This window comes from Canis lupus, chromosome 22, assembly GCF_048164855.1.
Source record: "Canis lupus baileyi chromosome 22, mCanLup2.hap1, whole genome shotgun sequence".
Taxonomy (NCBI): Eukaryota; Metazoa; Chordata; class Mammalia; order Carnivora; family Canidae; genus Canis; species Canis lupus.
Window position 1 is genome coordinate 15,281,235 of NC_132859.1, and position 22,703 is coordinate 15,303,937.

The window sequence follows — 22,703 nt, forward strand, 5'->3', positions numbered from 1 at the left end:
TAAATGACGCAGCTCAGGGAGGCCATAACGGTGCACCTCATCTCACCAGAGCAGCTTAACAAACCGGCGAATCTGCATTTCCTTTGGACTGAAGATAAAAACAGAATGTGTTTATTGTATTGAATTATCTATCTTTATTCCTATCTCTGGCTTGCTTCCTGCAAGATTTGTGTATCTCCCATGGCACCTAGAGCATTGTCTGGTGCAGTGGAGAGGCCTCCTGTGGGTATGCTCTTCACTGACCAACACCAAATTGAGAGACCTTTCTCTGCTCCCACAACTACCAGTGGAACTTTAGCTTTGTCTCATGAAGCTACTTCCTAAAATAGAACTTGCTCCATGAACTAAGGAGTGGACCTGGAGGCTGAAAATACCTATAGAAGTCTTTCAAGTACTTAATCACTTATTTACCAAGGGGAGCCACAAGTTGTCTGGCAATCAGACCACAGGCTTTGTTTAAATCAGTCCCTCCTAGAACAGGGAAAGGGGAGACAGAAATAAGAGTGGTCTGACAGTAACCCAACTGTCTCCAAAATGTGCCTCAGTGTTTCCTCGGCCCCCTGTGTTGGAGCACGTTTCATAGAACTATACGATGGGCAAGGCACTTTGCAGGATGCCATCTCAACCCTTTTTTGAGGTGAAGAAAATCAGGTTCAAAGACAGTATTATGTCTGAAGACTCCAAGCAACTAGGATAAAAGCCCTATTCCTTACTTTCTAGAATTCTGCTCTTTGTAATGCAACAGACTGGCTCAATTAATAAAAAAAATTCCAAGCTCTCATGCAAATAGGTACTTAATAAATGGTTATAGAATAAGCGAATTAATGAATAGATTCTAGAAAGAGGGCTTACCACTTTTTTCTTAATTCCTCTTGGAAGAGAATGTTACAGTATACTTGTTTAAATTTGTTTAAGCTCAACTAAATATAATTTTAAGCAAAATAGTACATGTTGGCCAAAATATCACCTGAGACCAAGTGCCACTTTGTGTATCAGAGTAGTTGTCTTGATTGCTATTTAAGTCAATCAGATTAAGTTTAACCAGCCAAAGTCGCCTTTATCTTATTTGGTTTGCAAAAGAAATCTCATGAGTTAGCATGAACAGCTAAAAATAAGTTGCAGGTTTCATTTTCCGTTGTTCAGTATGGTTTTGAAACCAAAAGGTGCAAAGCTAGGAGATTCATCAACGCCTACTGAAGATCAACAATTCAAACTGTCACCTCTCTAGCCCACTGCCCTGATCTACAGTCCACGGCCAGGCCCAGGAAAGGTGCACCAGTGTCCTTCTCACCGTGGTCCCTTGACATTAGTCACCCTAATAACACATGGCAGGAAATTGGGGGCTGAGGCCAGTCCTGAGGGACAGTGGCTTATGTGCAAGTGTCTTGTCATATCCGGACAGGATGCCACGTAATCAGCCCCATACGCTCAACTTCAGTCTTCAGTGATGCTACGGGCCTCTCTGTAAAGCAAGAGAGTAAATAATGCTGGGCTTTCAGTAAAGAGGGGTCCCTCAAGGTAGTGACACAGCAAGGAACCCTTGACCTAAGTGCCCATGGCCTTGTGCAATTCCATACCATAAACCAAGGCGGCTCAAGTTCGGTTTAATTTCAAAACTCTTTCCGTGGCCCAATCTGGCAAAACGGTGTTTGACAGAGGCATAAATGCTTCAAAGAGAAGGCAGCCATCTCCTGCTGCAGCATTCAGCTGTGGCACAAGGCTCCAGAGAGCAGTGTGGCTGCAAGCAAGCCCTCAGCTGAATGAGATTGAAAGGGGGCAAGGAAGGGTTAATCTCCTTCCATTAGAGGGGGGGCCATTTGGTGAAGGTGAAGAGAATAAACTGTATGAAGAGCAGAGAAGACAAAGAGCCATTCCAGAAAAGAAATCACGGTGCAGGGGTGAGAAGGATGATTTGTCCTAGATTTTCACCGGGAGACCATTTCTTAGATCTCTGAGTCTTTACCTTGCTTTGAAGTTACAAGTCTCAGGGAGGGGGAAGGGGACATATTCACACTCAGCGCTGGAATACTTGAGCTTTGATTCCATCTGAGATGGGCTGTCTCTGAAAAGCAGAGGTCGAGGCCACAGAATCCTACTCATAAATTAGAAAGTGGCAAAATAAACAATAGGAGTTGCTCATAAAAGAGAGGCCGGCGGCTGAAGCCCCCTTTCTTGGGGTGGGGAACACCCCCCCATTTTTTCGACCTTAAAGTTTTTAGAAGTTGCTTTTAATGACATTTTTGGAAATAGTTTAAGAGTCACAAAAAGTTGCAAAAATAGGACAGTAACTATGTAACTTCATCCAGCTTCCCCCAAGGATAGTACCTCACACTAGTATAGCACCTTGTCAAAACAGAGAACTGACATTGGTGTAATACTATTAACTCAGGTGTGGACCTTACTTGGGTTTCACCAGTTTTTGCCTGCTCTGTGTGTGGGTGTGTGTAGTTCTATGTAATCTTATCATACATATAGATTGGAGTAGCCATCACCACAACTAAAAGAACTATTCCATCACCACAAAGAAATCCTATGCTAACCCTCTCAGGATCACACCTTCCTCCAGCAGTAACCTCTGGCACTGGTCTATTCTCAATCAGTATAATCAGTATGTAACCCTCTGAGATTGGCTTTCTTTCACCCAGCATAATGCCCTTAGATCCATTCAAGTTGTAGGTAAAGAGTGTGTGCCTTTCTCTTGCTGCGTAGAATTCCATGGTATAGATGTACCACAGTTTTGTTATCCATTCTCTCCTTGAGGGACATCTGGCTGGTTTCCTGGTTTAAGGTATTCGAAATAAAACTGCTATGAGTATTGATATATGGCCTTTTGCGTGAGCATAAGTTTTCATTTCTCCTGTGTAAACACCCAGGGGTGGGACCGTATGGCAAATGTACGTTTAACTCTATAAGGAACTGTCAAACTCTTCCAGAGCAGCTGCACCATTTATATTCCCACCAGCAGCACATAAGCAGTCCAGTCCCATATGCTGGCAAGCAAATCCTTGCCAGCATATGGGAACATCAGTATTTGTCATTTTAGCCATTCTGATAGATGTGTATGGGATTCCTTTTGCTGATCCAGTCAAGATGGCAGTCAAGTGGGGGAGGCCTTCAGAGCTTAGGTGGGTGGCTTCAGATATCTCTCACTGTTCCAGCTATCCTAATGCTTATCTATACAGCAGTTTGAGCTGTCTGGCATTTCAATGATGGAAAACAGGGCTCTTCATACTGGGTGAGTCTTTAGATTTGACAAGTTGCTCCTGACTACATTAGTGGGACATCACCAACTGGGGATGCTGGGCTTCTCTGAGGCAGTACATCTTGGCCCAACAGGCAGACTTGATACTAGTGGCACTCTCCTAAGAGGTAATATGAAAGCCATGATATGACGGCCATGGAGCAGAGACAAAATTTGCCTGGGTCAGGGTTGTTCAGCAACTTTGGCCAGAGACTGTGTGAATGCTTTTTATTCTGAAAGTTAGCTACTTATTAACAAAGTGTGCAGGGAATGGACATGGAGTCAGCATAGACAGGGAAAAGTGGGATTACCAGTGGCGCCTTGTCAGATCACAGGCTCCACTGAACACTTTCTGCTCTTGGGCTTCCTACCCTGTTTATCATCTACGATTCACCAGCAGCAATGTGGACACCTTGTTTGGATGTCACAGAACTCCAGCGTGTACTCCTGGGGGTTAGATCTGGACGCACTGCTTTCACCACCACATGGACCTTCTTGGCCTAGGGATCCAGGTCTTGTCAGTAATTAGAACTCTATCTAAATATTGGGAGGTGCCTCCCAATCCCAAGTTGTAAAGGATGCCAGGGAGATGGGCTTTGCATAGAGCCAACATCATAGCGATGGCCTGAACTGCCTCAGCCATGTCTGGAAAGTCACTCTCCATCTCCTGTGCCCCTGACTGAAGGGAGGTTGTGGACCTTCCCAGAATCCATACTCATCATGTCCCTGGATCTATGAGTTTGGACCAGAAGGCCAAGAATCAGGAGAGCAGTGATCCTACGTGGGAAGAGCCAAGAGATAATGAAGACTGCACAGAGGCAGTGAAGCTTAGTGATTATAGGCAAATTCCCTGGTGCTAAGCATATATAATGGGTGCAGCAGAGGTACACCGTTGGGTTCTGGCTCTTGTGCTTCACCTGGTGCAGTCACAAGAAAAAGATGTGGGCTTCGGCATGGAGGAACCTAAGTGGTCATTTATAGAACCTGAAATGAATAAGAACTAGGGACCATCAGGATCAGGAGCTGAGCAGTACGTGAGGGCTGAACTTGAAAGCAGATGATATAAGGGAGGCCCTCTAGAAGTTGGGGTGCTAGAATGAGGAAGGGCAGCCATATGCCATCAGGTGGCCAACAGGTATATAGTCTGATGGGCTTGAATAGAGTTATGCCAACAAAATGGCTGGTCACACTTCCTCTTAAAAGGTAGTAAAAAAAAAAATTTAAATTTGGTTGTTATTTGTTTACTATGTTCTCTGTTATAACACAATGCTCCCAATTTACCAGTTTCAGAGGCCTCTTCTCTGTTCCACTGCCCCTTCTTTGGCCAGGTGCTCCTATTTCCCTGCTGTCGGAAGGCAGTCTGGTGGACAGCACCTCTCAGATTTAAAGAGGCAGGTGCAGCTGGGGCAGGTACCTCCCCAGACTATGAAGTTATGCAATGGGACTCCATCTTTGAGGGTGAATCATACAGGTTCCCTCTAGTTCTGGCTTTGTCTTTTTTTCAGCTAATGCCTACTCTGACTTAAATCTGATCCCAATATGAGTCTCTGCTCTCTTGCCTTCTGACTCTGGACCCCCGCTCCTACTCTGCTCTTGTTCATGGATCTGCGTGACTGCTCCATGTCCTCCTTGGTCCTGCTTCAGTGGTACCACCTCAGGGCTTAGGGCACATGGTGATCTGGGTTCATTAGGTGACCAAAATGGGCACGTGGGCCCCTCATGGGGTCTGGGCTGCCCACACACATCCTGAGATATAGCCCTGCCCATCAGAAGGCAGACAGAAGTTTCCTGGCTGAGGCAGAGTCTCACCTGAGGGGTCTGTCTTCCCATTGGTGCCTTGCCTCTGCTACCTCAAGGTTGGATGGGTCTGGGCCCTTTGTCTACTCGAGTTGTAGCTTTACCTCTGCCACTAAATCTCTCTGGATAACCACCTGGAAATAAATGAACCATTCTCGGTCTCTGTTATCTCATATTTACAGTTAAGGTTTCCTGATTCCCATCTGACAATCTTTTAACTATCTCATACCATGATTAAGGAAAAATCTAAAATTCAGAGGCCAAAAAAGAGCTTTTATATTAAATTCTGGTTTAGATATACTATCTCAGGGTTCCCTGTTTTCTGCCTAATAAGTGTTTGCTGAAATGAATGTTTATTGCATTGAATGCAGCATATTGACAGTTCTCAGGTTTTAATGTGCATAAGGAATAGGAATGTGTATATATTTTTTAATATTTTATTTATTTATTCATGAAAGACACACACACACAGAGAGAGAGAGAGAGAGAGGCAGAGACACAGGCAGAGGGAGAAGCAGGCTCCACGCAGGGAGCCCAATGTGGGACTCGATTCCAGGACCCCAGGATCACTCCCTACGCTGAAGGCAGGCGCTCAACTGCTGAGCCACCCAGGTGTCCTTAGGAAGGTATATTAAAAAGCATATTCTTAGGCCCCCTGATCAGCACTTCTGATGCCACTGGAGCCTAGGAGCATGTGTTTAAACATAAGAAACTGAAGGGAATTTAGGTTTTTATTTTTTATTTATTTTATTTTTATTTTTTTTTAATTTTTATTATTCATGATAGTCACAGAGAGAGAGAGAGAGAGAGAGAGAGAGAGGCAGAGACATAGGCAGAGGGAGAAGCAGGCTCCATGCACCTGGAGCCTGACATGGGATTCGATCCCGGGTTTCCAGGATCGCGCCCTGGGCCAGAGGCAGGCGCTAAACCGCTGCGCCACCCAGGGATCCCGGGAATTTAGGTTTTTAAATTGACAGTGGTGCCTTTCTGGAGGCTAATTTACCATTGTGCATTAGAAACTTTAAAAACAGGTCATTTGACCTACTAATTCAATTCTAGGAATTTTCCCTAAGATGTCCACAAAGATTTATCAACAAGAATGTTGACAGATTGGTAACAGCAGAGCACTACAGGCAATCAAAATGCCCATAAAAAAAAAAAAAAAGAATGGATAAATTAAGACATATCAGTGCAATGAAAATACAGCCGTTAAAAATCAAATTTTCATAGGCCATTTAGTGACTTGGAAAAATGTTGACAACATAATGTTAAGTGGGGTGAGAAAAAGCATATAAAATTATTACAAGTAATTTGTGTGTGTGTGTGTGTGTGTGTGTATGTATATATATATATATATATATATATATATATGAAAAATTGGAAAGAAATGCGTCAAAATGTTAATACAGAATTGTTGTTTGGTTGTTGGATTATTGGAGACTGTTGTTTTCTCCTTGATATTTTTCTGTATTCTCTAGATTTTGTATAGTAGCTAGTTATGACCCTTTATATTTAAAAACAATGATAGAAATATTTTAAAAGACACACAAAGGAATTTGCCACATGTAGAGTGAAAACAGAGGGCAGAGAGGTCTCTTAGGAGTCCAGGCCAGTTGTGGCCTGGCTGCTGTAGTATGATTCAGACTCACTCTGGTGCCCAGGGTGAATTTCAAGCTACATTCTCTTTTGTGAAGTACCTTGGTGTAGAGTTGACGCCAAGGAATTTGGGTCAGTGAGAAAGTCCTTTCACTAGATACTACTTTCCTGCTATATTCAAAGATAACAGACTATAGGATCTGGTACATGGAGGAGAGCTCATAGTTTAAATGATACCTTCTTTACTACTGTTGGGCTGAACTCATGCTTGTTGACTCTGTATAATCCCCTACCCCATAACACCAAGTAGATTGACTGCACTCAGGATTAGGGGCTTTTGGACAGGTGATGGGACTCCATTCTCATTTGGGAGACACTACCCGAGGTCAGTGCTTCTGTGACGTGGTTTCAAAGCCTCCTTTACCCAATGCACTGGGAGCCCCCTAGAATGCCAGGAAATAGCATTTTTGGTTTTGTTTTGTTTTGTTTTGGTGTTTTTTTTGGCAGAGAGATGGCTCAAATCCATCCTCTCTCACAGATTTCAGTGACCCCCAGGTCAAACCTCTCAGAATATTAGAAGACCCTCGGTTAGGCCTATGGCCTACAGTCAAACCTTTCCAAATGACCTTGGAAATTTTACAAGACATGTTGTGTCTAGTTAAGGAGCAGTACTAAGGAACTCAGATGAAAGTCAATTTAGAAAGACAAAAAAATTGGGGTGCCTAGGTGGCTCAGTTAGTTAAGCAGCTGCCTTCAGCTCGGGTCATGATCCCCAGTGGGGATTGAGCCCCGCTTCCGGCTCTCTGCTCAGCAGGGAGCTTGTGTTCTCTTTCTCAAATAAATAAATAAAATCCTTTTTAAAAAAGACAAAAAATTTTTAAATGATGATACTTACAATAGCAATACCACTACCAAAAGCTAAAACACCAATAATGACCATAATTATAATTCTTTTCATCAGTACCTTGACTTGCCATACATTGTTCTAAGTGGCCCAAACCATTTCACATATATTACTTTATTTATCCTGATAGAACCTCAGTTTTACATCCTTTAAAAATACCATTTTGGAGGAGGGAGGAAGCTTTCAAGTTCTGATGAAAAGCAGAGGCTTCTTGAGTTAAAAACAAAACCGTGAAGTCTTCAAGTATGGTGTTTTCCAACTTTGTTCTTGACAAGAAATCGGGGGATTTCAGCATGAGAAATTACAAAGCCCTATTACCGTGAATTCTTAGCTTTGGTGAATATGACGTGGCCTTATTGCAAAATCCTCTAAAGGGAGTAAAAGAACATTCATAAATGCTGACCCAGAGTAAGAAGGGGGCTTGCACTTCCGTGCTATGAAAACAATAAAACCCCTGGGATTAAAAATAACCAACTGGTCTAGGCACTGCCAATGTCAGCCTGCTGTGCTCAGTTCATGTCTGCACATCACAGATCAATGGGTCCAGGCCAAGCTCTTTAGGTGACCTAAGCTTCGAAAAGACTGTGGTGCCCCCAATGTTAACTATACCCCTCGCAAGGAATTAAAATGTTTTTAAATAATAAAAGATTAAAGTTAAGGAAGCTCAAGAAAGGTCAAATTTTTCCCATGATGTCTACTTTGACACTTTTTTGATAATGTTGAAGATTAAAATATTTACAAAGTGTATACTTGGTGTATCTGTGATGTCACCCAGCATGCTGTACCGCTGTACCAACGTGTGGAGGAATTGTGCTGACAGAATCGAAATTCTGATTTGGTGATTCCACACCCCTCCTTGCCACGCTATCAACATAGCCAGACATTGGAAATCAGGAGGTTCACCCTAGCCTACTGCTCCACACACATCCTCATACGTCAGTTCCTAAATACTTAGTGCCTTGAGGAGTCGTTATCACATGGGAATTGAAATTAACAAACTGTGTCTACCAAGTCTCCCAAGTGAATGGACCCTGACGCCTTTCCTCCTCGACAGTGGGCTTTAGCCTTGCCCATCCTCGCAGACTCCATTAGACTGGGAATTCTGGCAACATATCATCCCTGCTTGGCTCTAGCCTTTGAAAACTAGCACTTGTTGTCAATTCACTCCTTTGGGTGCACTCTCCTAAGCAGACTCTGTATTCCTCCATTCAGTTTGGTCCTGTCTTTAGCTTCCTCTTACAAGCTCTCAGTTCTGGAGACACTTCCAGGACCAACCAAGGCACAGCAAATGAACTTTTAGAGGTTAAAGCATTTTTGCAACCAATCAACTTATTCTAGTCCACGTCCATTCCTGAGGGAGGTAGGCAGAGGCAAGGCAGCAGTAATAGGAGGCTAGGCCAGGCACCAGGTTCCGTAAGGACCCAAGAGGCTGTGTCAAATTGGCCGTAGCTGGCCTTGCCACACAATGGACAATGTGTGTTCTTCAGGATGTGGGTGGGGGTGCCATAAATGTCAAGTCCAGGGGTAAAATTCAATCAGAAACCAGAGCGTCTAGCCAGATATTGACAACAAAACTAGAGAACTAGCTTGGGCAAAGACTGTAGCCCATTTTTAGCATATGTGCTACTGAAGCAAGCACATGTGGTCCATTTTTTTATTGGAGGTCCATTTTTTTAAAATTATGATGCCTTAGGGGCATCATAATGCACCCACCATATGGTTTCTGATATTTATCAGCAGGGGAATTCTGCACTAAGACCAACAATGGTGAAAAGGCTACATAAAATATAAAAGTAGTTCAGAGTTCTCCAAACAGGGGTTACGGCCTTACCACTCATTATTTCAGCACATGTTTTGAAACTTTTCCTGAAAAGAAAAGGCTAGAACTATGTATCAAATCCTTAGGGTTGCACTAATCTCTCCAGCTGAGCCTTTTTAATCTACTTTTAAATGTTTCTCTAATAACTTGGTTTGAAGATGTTATTTTAGGGATTCTACTCCCACCCCCTGCCCCGAAAACACACAAGATTAAAAAGGTGACAAGATCTGGAGTAGATCAGACAGGGTAGCTTCTCAAAGCTTCCAGCAACAGACAGAACCATGAGCTAAAGAAACCACAAGCTTTCCAAGAGACTACTGGGGCTCAGAGTTGGGGGAAGAGAATTCTACTGGACAATTCCAACTAGTATGACTAGACTCAAAACCAGGAAACATGTATCCCTGGGTGGCTCAGCGGTTTAGCGTCTCCTTCAGCCCAGGGCGTGATCCTGGAGCCCCGGGATCGGTACCACGTCAGGCTCCCTGCATGGAGCCTGCTTCTCCCTCTGCTTCTCTCTCTGCCTGTGTCTCTGCCCCCGCTCCTCTCTCTGTGTGTCTCTCATGAATAAAAACAAAAACAAAAAACCAGAAAACAAAGCCAAAATGGTCCTAGACCAAAAGACCCTGGAGAGGAAAATAAGGGGAAGAATATCCTTCCCTCTGTACTGGCCCTTGGCCGCATGGTAGTGTTCACACAAAAGCTCAAGTTTGCAGGGCACCTGAGTGGCTCAGTGGTTGAGCCTTTGGCTTGGGTCATGATCCCGGGGTCCCAAGATCGAGTCCCCCATCAGGCTCCCTGGATGAAGCCTGCATCTCTCTCTGCGTATGTCTCTGCCTCTCTCTGTGTGTGTCTCATGAATAAATAAACAAAATCTAAAAAAAAAAAAAAAAAAAAAAAAAAGCTCAAGGTTGGAAAGAACAGAGGCATCTTGAAAGAATCTCACCTACTGTTCATTGCCCATCTGGCTAGATGTTACCTAAGACAGTTGGTCAGGGAATACTAAATATCTGGTAAGTTTTTGCTTCTCCCACCGATTCATTCTGCTCTCTTATCCTTAAGCAACTCTAAGTGCTTTATTATGCTGTGCCAGAAAGGACTACCTCATACCCAGCAACTCTCCAGAGCCGTCGCTGGAGAAGTGGCTGCCTCCCCAGGGACTACATTTCCCAGACTCCTTTGCAGTTAGATGTGACCGATCATGTGACTGAGTTTTAGTCAACAGAATGTGAATATAAGTGTTGTACATCCCTTCTAGGGATGGCCTGTGAAAACATCCCATGTGTATTTTTTAACACTCTTTTTCTCTTCCAGTGGGGAGTGGAGACAGTCCAGGTGACCTTGAAAACCACATGCTGTAGAAGGTGACGACTCTTTCAATCTATAGCTCTGAATGAATGTTGAAAGAGAGTTTTGCCCCACTACACTCTGTTACATGAGCAAGAAATAAATTTCTGTTGTGTTTGAGCCATTATGCATTTTTCAGTCCATTACAGCCATTAGCTTATCCTAACTCTTACATGTTCTTTTGGAGATAGCTGGGATTTTTTGTGTGTGTGGAAGTTCCATGCCTTCTCCCCTTTCCTTAAATTTTACTATAAACCAAGAGAGTAGAATTAGCAAATTTAAATTTAAGCAGCCATCAGGGGCAAATGACACTCACCAGATTAGTGGTCACAGCATTCAGATCTTACAGCCAGAAGAGTAGTTTAGCAGTGTCTCACTTCAAGACAACCTGATAGGTTAAAATAGAACAAAAAGTAAATGTGAGATGTACAAAACAAATACATTAGAACTACAAAACAAATCTATAGTTACTTTCTAAAGGGTATTGTCGGATTATGAAGGAATTTGCCACTGTTTTCCAGTATATGACAAACTTCCCTATTGCCTTGAAAAAAAAAGATTTATTTTTTTAATACATTCCCCCTCCAAATATTATAAAATATAATGAACAATTCTACTCTGCTAAGTGAGCTACAGAAAGACTCGGTGCCGACTCAGGGGATGACACTGGAGGCTAGGAACACTGGGTATGATTTCTATTCTATGTACTCTGCCGTTGTTATTATGTATTATGTATTAAACTTTTCTCTCGGGAACTTAGCTTTCTTGGTCAGGAACCTTCAGAGCTTGTAAAATTATAGGCTATGCAAAGACTTAAGTTTTTTAGGTGGTGTTAAAACAGACATCAGAGATACGTTATATCAGTCTTTGTGTTTAATATCATTCCAGATGCAATGGCCCAAGTAGGAATTAAAGTAAGCTCTCTATAAACACAGTGATGAAACAATGGAGGTGCGCGCACCAGAATAATCAGAGGCAACCAGAAACATGCTCTGTAAAGGTGGCAGGTTGTGGATGTTTTCTTACCAGAGCTGCCATCTTTTACCAGGTTAAGTGCAAAAATACTATTTGACGGCATAGGGAACATGTTTGCCTAGAACAGCGTTTTTTTGTGTGTCTGATTACTCGATTTAAGATCCAGGAAGCAAACAGTTCAGAACTCTGAACAAACATTCTGGCAGTCCAAAACAGAGCACTAGGGCGGGAGGAGGAAGAGGAGACAAAACAAGAGGGTTGACAGGGGAAGGCAGGACTTGCGCCATCTTCCATAGAGTTTCAGCCTATATATGTGTGTACATATATGCATACACACACACATATATACTCTTTTTTTTTTTTTTTTTTTTTTTTTTTGAGAGGAAATGCACTCTTGTCTGGTCCCGTGAGAAGAGAGAGATCAGATAAAATCCCTTTGGTACTAAATTTGAAAGGTCTCCCAAATGCATCCCCACTCCCTCCCTCTGGGCTGGGGCCTGCCAAGCCACAGGTGTCAGGAAACAAGATGGCGCCCCACAGTGTAGGGCGCTGAGTGAGGGGGGCCAGGGGTGGGCCTTCACTTACTCGGAGATGCTGGCTCCTCTGAAACCCAGACGCTGCCAACTCCCTGGGCTCAAGAGTTATAACCGCTTTCTTGCTCTGGGTTCTTCACTTCTTGTTGAGATCAGCTCCACATATTTTTCTGATGATGTCACTCATTCTGACTTCCTACATTTTGAAAGTTGATCTACAAGCGAAACCTTCTATGAGGCTAAAAAAAAAAAAAAAAAAAAAAGAAGAAGAAAAGAAAGGTGTGCGGTGAGGAGATGGAGAGGAGGAGGAGGAGAGGCAGTTGCCTCCCTATTTTGAGATTTGCTGCAGCTGCGAGTGCCACTCCCCAGCCAGTTTCCTGGCTGCAGAGGGAGGCCAGTGGCCCGGCGTGGGTGACGTCAGGGCCAGGCCTGAGTCATCGCCAGCGGCCTGGCTGCCCTGCCACTCGGAAGGGGACAAAAGGAACCTTTGATGTCCAGAGGCCCTCCTCTCAGCACACTCGCCTGTACTGAACAGCAAGCCAGGAGAACATTCCTGCTGTCTCCCCACCCCCAGCCGCCCTTCCTACTTCCGGAACAGTCCCAGGCAGATTCAGCAAGGCCTCCCCCAGGGACGTCACCCTCCTGCATGGCAGAGGCCTGGTCACTCTCTGTCAAAGAGAGAAGCAGAGAGGGTGTTTCTCTGGGGATTTCTCACCTCTCCCTCTGGCATCCCCCTATCTCCTTGTGGTGCTGCCTTACCCAGGGAGTCAAGTGGTACTAAAAGTCGTGTGCAAAGATGGAAGTGTTCTCATCACATCCTGGGGCAGTACTCAGTGGTCAGTGCCTTTGTGCAATGGCCCTGGGCCTCAGCTCCTTGCTCCACGAGTCCCAGTGTGTGACCTTGCACCTCCTAGATTTAAGAGGGCACTGTTCTTTAAGAGCGGTATTTATATCCCAGTGCCGGTATGGGACTCAGTAAATACATGATGAATGTATTTTGATATATTTAGATGATCATTTTTAAATAAAATAATAAAAAATATACGCTAAATACTTGCAGTGTATGGTTGAGCCTCTGTGCTACGTGCTTTACAAAGATTATTTATTACTATCGTGACAAAGCTATGAGGTGAGGTACTGTTATTATTCCCAAATCTATAGATGAGAAAATGGATGCTCAGGGATTAGGACTCTAAAGTCTCACAGCTAGTTCATGGCAGAAATTGGATCATTTGATCTCAAATCCTGTGTTCTGAACCACCATGGTGAGTGGCTGAGGTGAACGTGTGAATAATGACCAAGGGCAGCCTATTCAAGTGAGCAAAGATAAGGGTAATGATGGGGCCTGAAACCAATTGGACAAGGAAGTAATGGAGCAATTAGGGATGATGTGTCTAGAGTAGTGGGCTTCATGTCCTTTTGATGGGTCAACACAAAGTCTAAGTCTTGGTGGGACACCCAGAGTGGTCAGGAGGGCATGTTCGTTGTCAGGTCCAAGTGGGGACGAGAAGCTGGGATGGGAAGACAAAACCAGGGAGGTCTGGTGGTGTGTGGTGGATGCAGGATGTGAGAGAACACTGGATTGAGTACCTCAGAGAGACCATTGCTCCCTGGACTCATGGGCGAACATGTGGGGTCAGTGCAGCTAATGGCCCAAGTCTGGGACAGGCAAGAAGACCAAAGGGAAGAAAGATAAAATAGCTCTCAGAGACTCCAAGAGCTAGAGTAGGAGTTAGAACAATGGTGTGTTTCAAGTATGAGGAGGGACTGGAGGTGACAGGAACAGAGCTGGACCTGACAGTGGCGGTCACTGCCCTCAGCACTGCCTTATCAGGCAGCAGCTGCCTTTCTGAGACAGAGGAGAGTCTTGTCAGTGGCTGTGTTTGAGCCAAGATGAGGAGGGCTGGCAAGAAGAAGAACATCTACTTATGGGGGTATCTGGGCCCAGGATAAAGATGATCTTGGAGGTACCTCCTCCTCCTAGGGTTTATGATCCGTGGCTTGTACTTTTCCATGATTCTCCTAGAGTCAATATCTCATTCCAAGAAGGAGACAAATGCCAGGAATTTCCAGCTCCTTGCGGGACGGAAGAGGGAGTCATCACTGGCCTCCACAATCATGCCACTCCACAGTTTGCTTTCCCACCTGGTCATGAGACCCTTCTCCTGGGCTCAGGAGATCAATGCCTCTGATAGCTGGGGACATTGTGTCATTGCCTTGTTCTTGGGAGCTCTGCCAGTTGCCACTCTGAGGAATGACATTTGTGTTCTAAGGTCTGACTCCCCAGGAAGGTGGAATTAGCGAGGGTGAATTTCAGGAGAGAGAAAGCCACATGCTTTTCATTGCAGAAACAACTGATCAGGGTCACTGTCAATGTCCACACAGAGCCTGACCTTGAGCTGAGTAAAGCGCTTTAAGTTCCAGGCATTTTTGGCAGAAGGCTTGTTTATTCTTTCCTTGTCTCTGTGCAGAAAACGCCTCTGGGCACCTCCCTACTCTGCTTCCCCAAAGGCCTGGTGGCCTTGCTTGCTTCACGCACACAGGTAGTTATGTCTCTAATAAGACGAAGAGAGGTTGATTATTTTTGCATCCACCTTGTGGGACCAAGATAACAAAGAGAAAAGGAAAGGAAAGAAGGCGAAATGTTGAGTAAGCTTGCGTGGGATGAAGAGCCTTGTACTATGTGTTCTGAGGTTGCTTCTAAGGGTGAGGATCAAATCAGCATTGGACAAAACATCTACTGGGGACACAGAGAAGTAAGTACAGTGACACCCTCTAAACTCTACCCCACCTGGAGAACCCTTTGTTACAACAAATGTGGTTATACGTTGGTAATTTAAAAATAAATAATAAAAAATAAATTAATTAAACCTTTGTGGGTTCAAGGAATTCCTTGGAAGACTGGTCTATACTTGCTGCCTCCAATTTCTCTCCTCTCATTCACTTTTTAGAAATACAATTTATTAAGATACGATTTACATACCATAAGGTTAACTCACTTAAAATGTACATGTCAATGGATTTTAGTATATTTACAGAATTGTGGGACCTGTAATCTCATTTTAGAAGCTTTTTATCACCCCAAAAAGAAACTATGTGCCTATTAGTAGTCACTCCTCACTTGTGCACCACCCCTCCCTCCCGTCCTAGGCAAACATTAATCTTCTGTATCTCTAGATTGGCATCTTCTGGCCATTCTCTCTGTCTCTTTATATTTGCATCTTCTGGCCATTTCATATAAATTGATCACATATTATGTGGCCTTTGTGTCTGGCTTCTTTCACATAGCATAATATTTTCAAAGTTTATCTATGTTGTGGAATGTATCCATACTTAATTTTTTAAGTTTATTTATTTTATTATTTAAAAATTTTTAAGAAGTTCTCTGCCCATCATGGGGCTTGAATCCACCATTCTGAGATCAAGCGTTGCATGTTCCACCAACTGAGCCAGCAAGGCACCCCTGTACTTCATTCCTTTTTATGCCCAAGTATTATTCTATTGTGTGGATGTACCACATTTTGTTTATATCAGTTGATGAACATTTGAGTTGTCTCCATTTTTGACTGCTATGAGTCATGTTGCCATGAACATTCGAGTACAAATTTTTCTGTGGACATATATTTTCATGTCTCTTGGGTAGATACCAAGGAGTGGAACTGCTGGATTGGGTCATTAGGTGATTCTATGTTTACCATTTTGGTGTATGTGCTGCCAAAGCAAGTACTCTATGTTTAATGTTTTGAGGAGCTGTTAAACTGTTTTCCAAAGTACACCATTTTACATTCCCACCAGTGATGTGTGAGAGTTCCGATTTCTCCACATCCTCACAACACTCTTGTCTATCTTTTTGTTTCTAGCTATCCCAGTAGGTGTCATGTGCTATCTCATTTTGCTTTTGATTTGCATCTCCCTAGTAACTAATGATGTTGAGCATCTTTTCATGAACTTCCTAGTCATTTGTATGTCTTCTTTGGGTAACTGTTTGTTCAAATCCTTTGTCCATTTTTAAATTGGATTATTTTTCTTTTTATTGTTGAGTCTTTATACATTCTGGATACAAATCCCTTATCAGATATATGTCTCACAAATATTATCGCCGTCTGTGCATTGTCATTTCACTTTCTTTATGATATTCTTTGAAGGAGAAAGGCTTTTAATGTTGATAAAGTCCAAGTTATCAATCTTCTCTTATATTACTTGTGCTTTTGGTATCATATCTGAGAAATTATTGCCTAACCCAAGGTCATAAAGATTTATACCTAAGTTTTCTTCTAATAGATTTATAGTTTCAGTTCTTACATTTAGGCCTATGATCCACTTTAAGTTAATTGTTATGGTATAAGGTAGGGTTCCACAGTCATTCTTTTCATATGGATATCCAGAACCATTTGTTGGAAAGACTATCATAAGAACTCTGGACATCTAAAACTATTCTAAAATTAAAAACAAACAAAAAACAAAACAAAAAAACACCTTCTTTTCCAAAACAGTCCATTCTTTCCCCCCATGGAATTATCTTGACTCCTTTGTTAAAAATCAACTGACTATAAATATTTATTTCTCGACTCTTAATTCTATTCCATGGATCTAGATGTTTGTTCTTGTGCCAGCGCCACACTGTTTTGATTACTACAGCTTCGATCTTGTGCTTTTTCAAGATTATTTTGGCCATTCTGAATCCTTTGCAATTTCTATTTGATTTCTAGGATTATCTTCTCAATTCCTGCAGAAAATCCAGCTGGGATTTTGACAGAGATTGTGTTCTACCTGTAGACAAGTTTGGGGGGTATTCATATTTCAACAATAGTAAGTCTTGTGATCCATGAACCTGGGAAAGCCTTTCCATATATTTAGATCTATAATTTCTTTCAACAATATTTTATTGTTTTTGGTGTACAAGTCTTACATTCCTTTTGTTAAATCTTATTCTATTTTATTCTTAATTGATATTACCTGTATTGGAAATAATCTTTACTCACGGACTTGTTAAGAGCTTGTACTTTGGGGGTTGAAAGACCTAAGTTTCAGTGCTGGCTCTGCATTTAACTGTATGACTTAAAAGTTACTTAAAGTCAACCTCCTTTTTTTAAAAAAAATCTGAAAAATAATTAATAACACCTGCTGGGTTTGTTATGCAGATTAAGTAAGATAATGCTTATGTAACCTTATGGTTTTTTAAAGATTTTATTTATTTATTCATGAGAGACACAGAGAGAGAGGAAGAGACATAGGTAGGCTCCCTGCAAGGACTTAACCCCTGGACCCTGGGATCAGGCCTTGAGCCAAAAGCAGATGCTCAACCCTGCTTAAGTAACCCTATTGAGACCATGACCCACATGGGCCAGTCTCAGGGTCATATTACAATCTAAGAAATCCAGTCCAGTCACCAAAAGTAATTTCAAATTAACTCATATTTAATACTTGAATTTCTCAAGCGCCATAGAGAGTTCCCTGCAATCCTTCTTAACATCCTTTTTCCTATCCTATCCAAACCCCTTATGCTCCATAGTTGTCCAAACTCCCTAGAAAGCTTTTTCTCCCACTCTAACCAATGTTCCTCTAATTCTTCTGCATCTGTCCTGTTCTTCTGATAGGCGAGGAGAAGAAACTGGACAGGCAAAGCCAGCATTCTTTTTCAGTGTGCAGGAAGAAAACAAAACCAGGGAACTCTCAAACTTCATGTACATCACCACTCATATAAAGTGCTCACTGTAATGTCTAATATATAATAAGGGCTGAATAAACACTGGGTTTTTGTTTTTTAAAGATTTTATTTATTTATTTATTTATTTATTTATTTATTTATTTATTTATTTATGTATGTATTTATTTATGAGAGAGAGTGAGTGAGAGAGAACATGACCAGGGAGAAATAGAGGGAGAGAGAGAAGCAGACTCCCCCTGAGCAGGGAGCCCCAACATGGGCACAATCCCAGGAACCCAGGGTTAGGACCTGAGTTGAAGGCAGATGCTTAATCGACCCAGGTACCCCTGGGTTTTTATTTTTGTTATGGTGGTGGCTAAATTGTGTCCATCCGTACTTTATGTTAATATTGTGGAGTTTAAATCGTGACCTCTGAGAATCCAGCGGGGATGCTACTGCTCAGTAGCCCATCCTTATTCATTTAGATGAATTTGTTATTATTGCTTTTTCTTCCCTCTTCCTGAGTCATTCCTCAAAGAACCAGCCCCTATAAAATTGTAAAAAATTCATTGTTGAGGCTCCCTGCATAATGTTTGGAGGTCTTATCTCCTGTTTCCTCAGCCCAGCTCTAGGATGCTATCCTCCCATAAAAACCTCTAGAATGGTGTTCTTAAAACTGCAGTTCAGTACCCACTATTTATTGGGTCAGATGCAGCAGTAGTTTCAAGTAACAAAATAAAACAGAACAGAAAAATTAAAGTATGTTGCAAGACTTTTGTTTCAATTTTATAATAGTGTGTGAGCTGTGTCTCTATGTGAAATACATTTGTTACCATTTGTTACCATGGTTCAGAGTTAAAAAAAAGTTTTAAAAACTATGTTGGAATAGATGTTTCGTTTTCATTAGGGTGTTTAAGCAACTCATAAGAGCATAAAGTAACACTCCTCCAAGGGGTCTGTCCATTTGGATGAGGATAGAACACCTAAGTCCCAGGGATGAAGCTCCACTGGTAATGAAAGACTTGGGGGCATTGAGATCTCTTTTCTATAATTTATAACACTTGATGGAGGATTATTTCTGTTACCTCCATGGAGTTACCCTTGCGCCATTCCCCCATGCACCACCCCTCATGCTACCTGTAGTCATCACCTCTTGCTCTCCTAATACCTGCAAATCCACACCCTGAACTTGTACAGGGTTTTCTATTCTTCGAAACTCGTTCACATACACCATCTCCTTTGGTTTGCACAACTATCCCACGAAGTTGACAGGTCAGATCCAAACCCTTGCTTGACCATTTAACTCCATGTGTGACCTTAACCTCTCAGCTTATCTCCTCAGCTGCTATACAGAACCAGAAAGGTTAAGAGACTCAGCCAACATCACACAGACTGGATGTGGCAGGACCAGGAAGAGAACTGAATCTTTCCCCTCCTAGCCTGGTCGTCCCACGGGCTTTCCTCATGGAGACAAATAACTTCTTTTTAGTACTATTATTCACCTGACTGCCTGAATGTTTAAAAAGCAAAGAACACTTTGCTCTCTGCTACCATATCTAAAAATGCCAACTTTTATGGCACGGAGCACAAGACAAACAGCTCAACATGCCTTGTGGGTAAGGGTTATCACTCTCGACATCAAAGCCGATGTATTAAAGGCCAGGCCCTTCGAATCAGAGACAACAAAGTCCACAAGGAGAAGAAAACAAAGTTGCCCAAGTGCTCTGTTATATCCTTACTGTTGCAGAGTGTCCCCTCTAGTGGCTCTAGAGGAAAACGGCTTCTGGAAACCATGGTAGATTCAAAGTTGATGAAGTCAAACAATGTCAGAGCTCCGAGGGAACTCAGAGAACACTTGGTTCAAAGCGTATCTCATTACTAATGAGAAAGTGAGAACTAGAGCAGGGGTTCTCAACCAGGGGTGACTCTGCCTCCAGGCAACATGTGGCAACTTCTGTGGACATTTCTGGCTTTCATTTGACTAGGGGTGGGCGATGCTCCTGTCATCACTAGGTAGAAGCCAGGGACGCTGCCAAACATCCTACAATACACAAGACTACCCCTCACAACTGAGGAAAAGGCCTCAATGCCCCCAAGTCCTTAACTACTGATGGAACTTTATCCGTGGGATGAAAGTGTTCCATCCTTGTCCAAATGGACAGACCACCTGGAGGGCTGTTACTGCTCTGTTCTTACGAGTTACTTAAACACCTTAATTATTTGAACCCAAATGTCAATAGCACTGAGGTGGATTGGAGAAATGGTGCGTGATTACCCAAGGACTTGTAGCTTTTCCCCTCTACTCCCTGCCCCCCACTTTATTGAGATATAACTGACATATAACCAAGGATTTGCAGCTTATTCACAGCTTTTGGTGGCTCGGACCACATGGTCTCTTTCTTTTCATTTCTTTTAGAATGCTTTTATTAGAATTGTGAAAAAGTCAAAAGTAATACAAGTCCAAAATTAAAAGCAATATAGTAAAAGACTTAAAAGACTTTCCATCATTCTTTCTCCTAATCAATGTTAACAGCCTTGGTGGTTTATTAGGTGGGACTATATTAAAATCCAAATTTAGATCATTTTTGACTTATTTCCTATGGTTATGTATTTATTTATTTATTTTTAATTTATTCACGAGAGAGAGAGAGAGAGAGAGAGAAAGAGAGAGGCAGAGACACAGGCAGAGGGAGAAGCAGGCTCCACGCAGGGAGCCCAACGCAGGACTTGATCCCAGGTCTCCAGGATCACACCCTGGGCCTAAGGTAGCGCTAAACTGCCAAGCCACCTGGGCTGCCCTTTTTCTAAAATGTTCATCCACTTCTCCACACGCACACCAAAACAAGCAGCAATCAGCATGCAAAAGTTTCTTTTGACTTTGCTTATTATACAAAAGTTGGACTAACACACATTACAACTTGCTTTTTAAAAAATTTAATAAATTGTGACTATCTCTTCAGATTCAATAAAAATCTCCTATATGTTTACAGAAATTTGGAACAATTAGTACTGTGGGCTCCAAGGAGCTGATAGGACATTAAATGACACTGACTCATGTGGTGTGTGTCTTTAATATTTCTCTGACACTTGATATTCCACTCTTTTGTAGAGAGCTGAGCTCAGGATTAGAATCTTTGGTAGGCCATGCTATATAACTAGGAATGAATAACATCCTTTTGTTGTCTTTGTATTTATTACAGATATTTCTAGGCATAGCAAGTAATACTGATTTTCTGTCAACTGTGGTGCTATAAAACTTCATTTTATAACAAATACACGTGTACTAATTGATTTTATGTGTCAACTTGACTGGATCATGGAGTACCTGGATATTTGGTTAAATGTTAATTTTTGGGTATATCTGTGAGAATATTTCTGGATGAGATTAGCATTTGAATCTTTAGATTGAGTAAAGCAGATGCCTTCTCCAGTGTGGGTGAACATCATACAATCTGTTGAGGGCATAGATAGAACAAAAAGGCAGAGGCAGGGGGCATTTGGCCTCACTCCTCAGGTGGGTCACTGGCATTCTCCTGCCTTGAGACTGAGACACCATAATCTCTCCTCATTCTCAGGACTATACCACAGGCTTTCCTGGGTCTAGTGCTTGCAGATGATAGAGCATGTGACTGCACAGCCTCCATAATCATGTAAGCCAATTCCTCATAATGAATATTCTCTTTCTGTGTATATCCTATTCATCTATGATATATTTGTGTCCTATTAATATATATGTGTGTGTGTGTATATATATACATATGGTATAATCCTATTAATTCTATTACATATATATATTAAATATCCTATTAATTCTGTTTTCCTGTAGAACCCTAGAGTCAACTCACATAAAAATGTTTTAATGGTATAATATTGATTGAAGTTTGGGTGAGAGTAATGTAACTCATTCTTGGTATGGCCAATCATATGTTGTTTAATCATTCCCTTCTGATGGACAAAGTTTTTCCAGGTGTTTGTTCTGTCATTAGTTAATGTTGTGATAAATATCCTTATTCTTATCCATTCATACTTTTATTTCTATGAAATAAATTGTCCAAAGTGAAATTACGGTTTCCATTTTTGTTTCTTTTAAATTTTAATGGATATTTTCAGATCATTTTCAAAAATAAGGTGAAGCCAGTCATACTCCAACCATTAATATCTGAGACTAAACATTATCTCACAGCTTTATCCTCATGGGATATTAAAACTTTTGTGGGTTTTTATATTTTACTAATCTGGTGGGTAAAAATTGGCATTTCACTTTTGGTTTTTTTTTTTTGTTGTTGTTGTTTTGTTTTTTTTGTTTTTTTGTTTTTTTTGGAAGAGAAGTAGAGTATATGTCATATCATTTTTTTTGTTTAGTTTTTATTTAAATTCCAGTAAGTTAACATACAGTATAATATTGATTTCAGGTATACAATTTAGTGATTCAACACTTACATACCACACCTGGCGCTTATCATATCACTTTTGCTTTAATTTGGATTTCCCTGAGTCTAAGAATAGTGGTTAAGAGCATAAATGAATGAATTATATGGTGTGTAAATTATATCCCAACAAAACTATTATTAAAAAGTTAATAGGGGATCTCTGGGTGGCTCAGTGGTTTCGTGCCTGCCTTTGGCCCAGGGCGCGATCCTGGGGTCCCGGGATCGAGTCCCGCATCGGGCTCCCGGCATGGAGCCTGCTTCTCCCTCTGCCTGTGTCTCTGCCTGTCTCTCTCTCTCTCTATGTCTATCATAAATAAATAAAAATAAATCTTTAAAAAAAGTTAATATGTAGTAACATATTTTAAATAATTAGCAAAATGATTTTTAAAATGAATAGTAATCCATGCCCTGAACATC

The 22,703-nt window shown here is 41.8% G+C and overlaps 1 protein-coding gene across 21 annotated transcripts in view; it reads right to left on the reverse strand.

Moving 5' to 3' along the window:
- Positions 1 to 22,703, reverse strand: part of ZBTB38 (zinc finger and BTB domain containing 38) — a 132,924-nt gene that overhangs the window by 66,394 nt on the left and 43,827 nt on the right. For 20 of the 21 annotated variants that reach the window (XR_012014852.1, XR_012014854.1, XR_012014850.1 and 17 more), the window contains exons 4-5: positions 12,262 to 12,448; positions 11,018 to 11,089 (exon numbers count right to left, since the gene is read on the reverse strand). The gene's annotated coding sequence lies outside the window, so the exon portion shown is untranslated. Of the gene's footprint in view, positions 1 to 11,017; positions 11,090 to 12,261; positions 12,879 to 22,703 lie in introns of those variants that run through there. The other variant, XM_072792459.1, reaches the window with a different exon arrangement.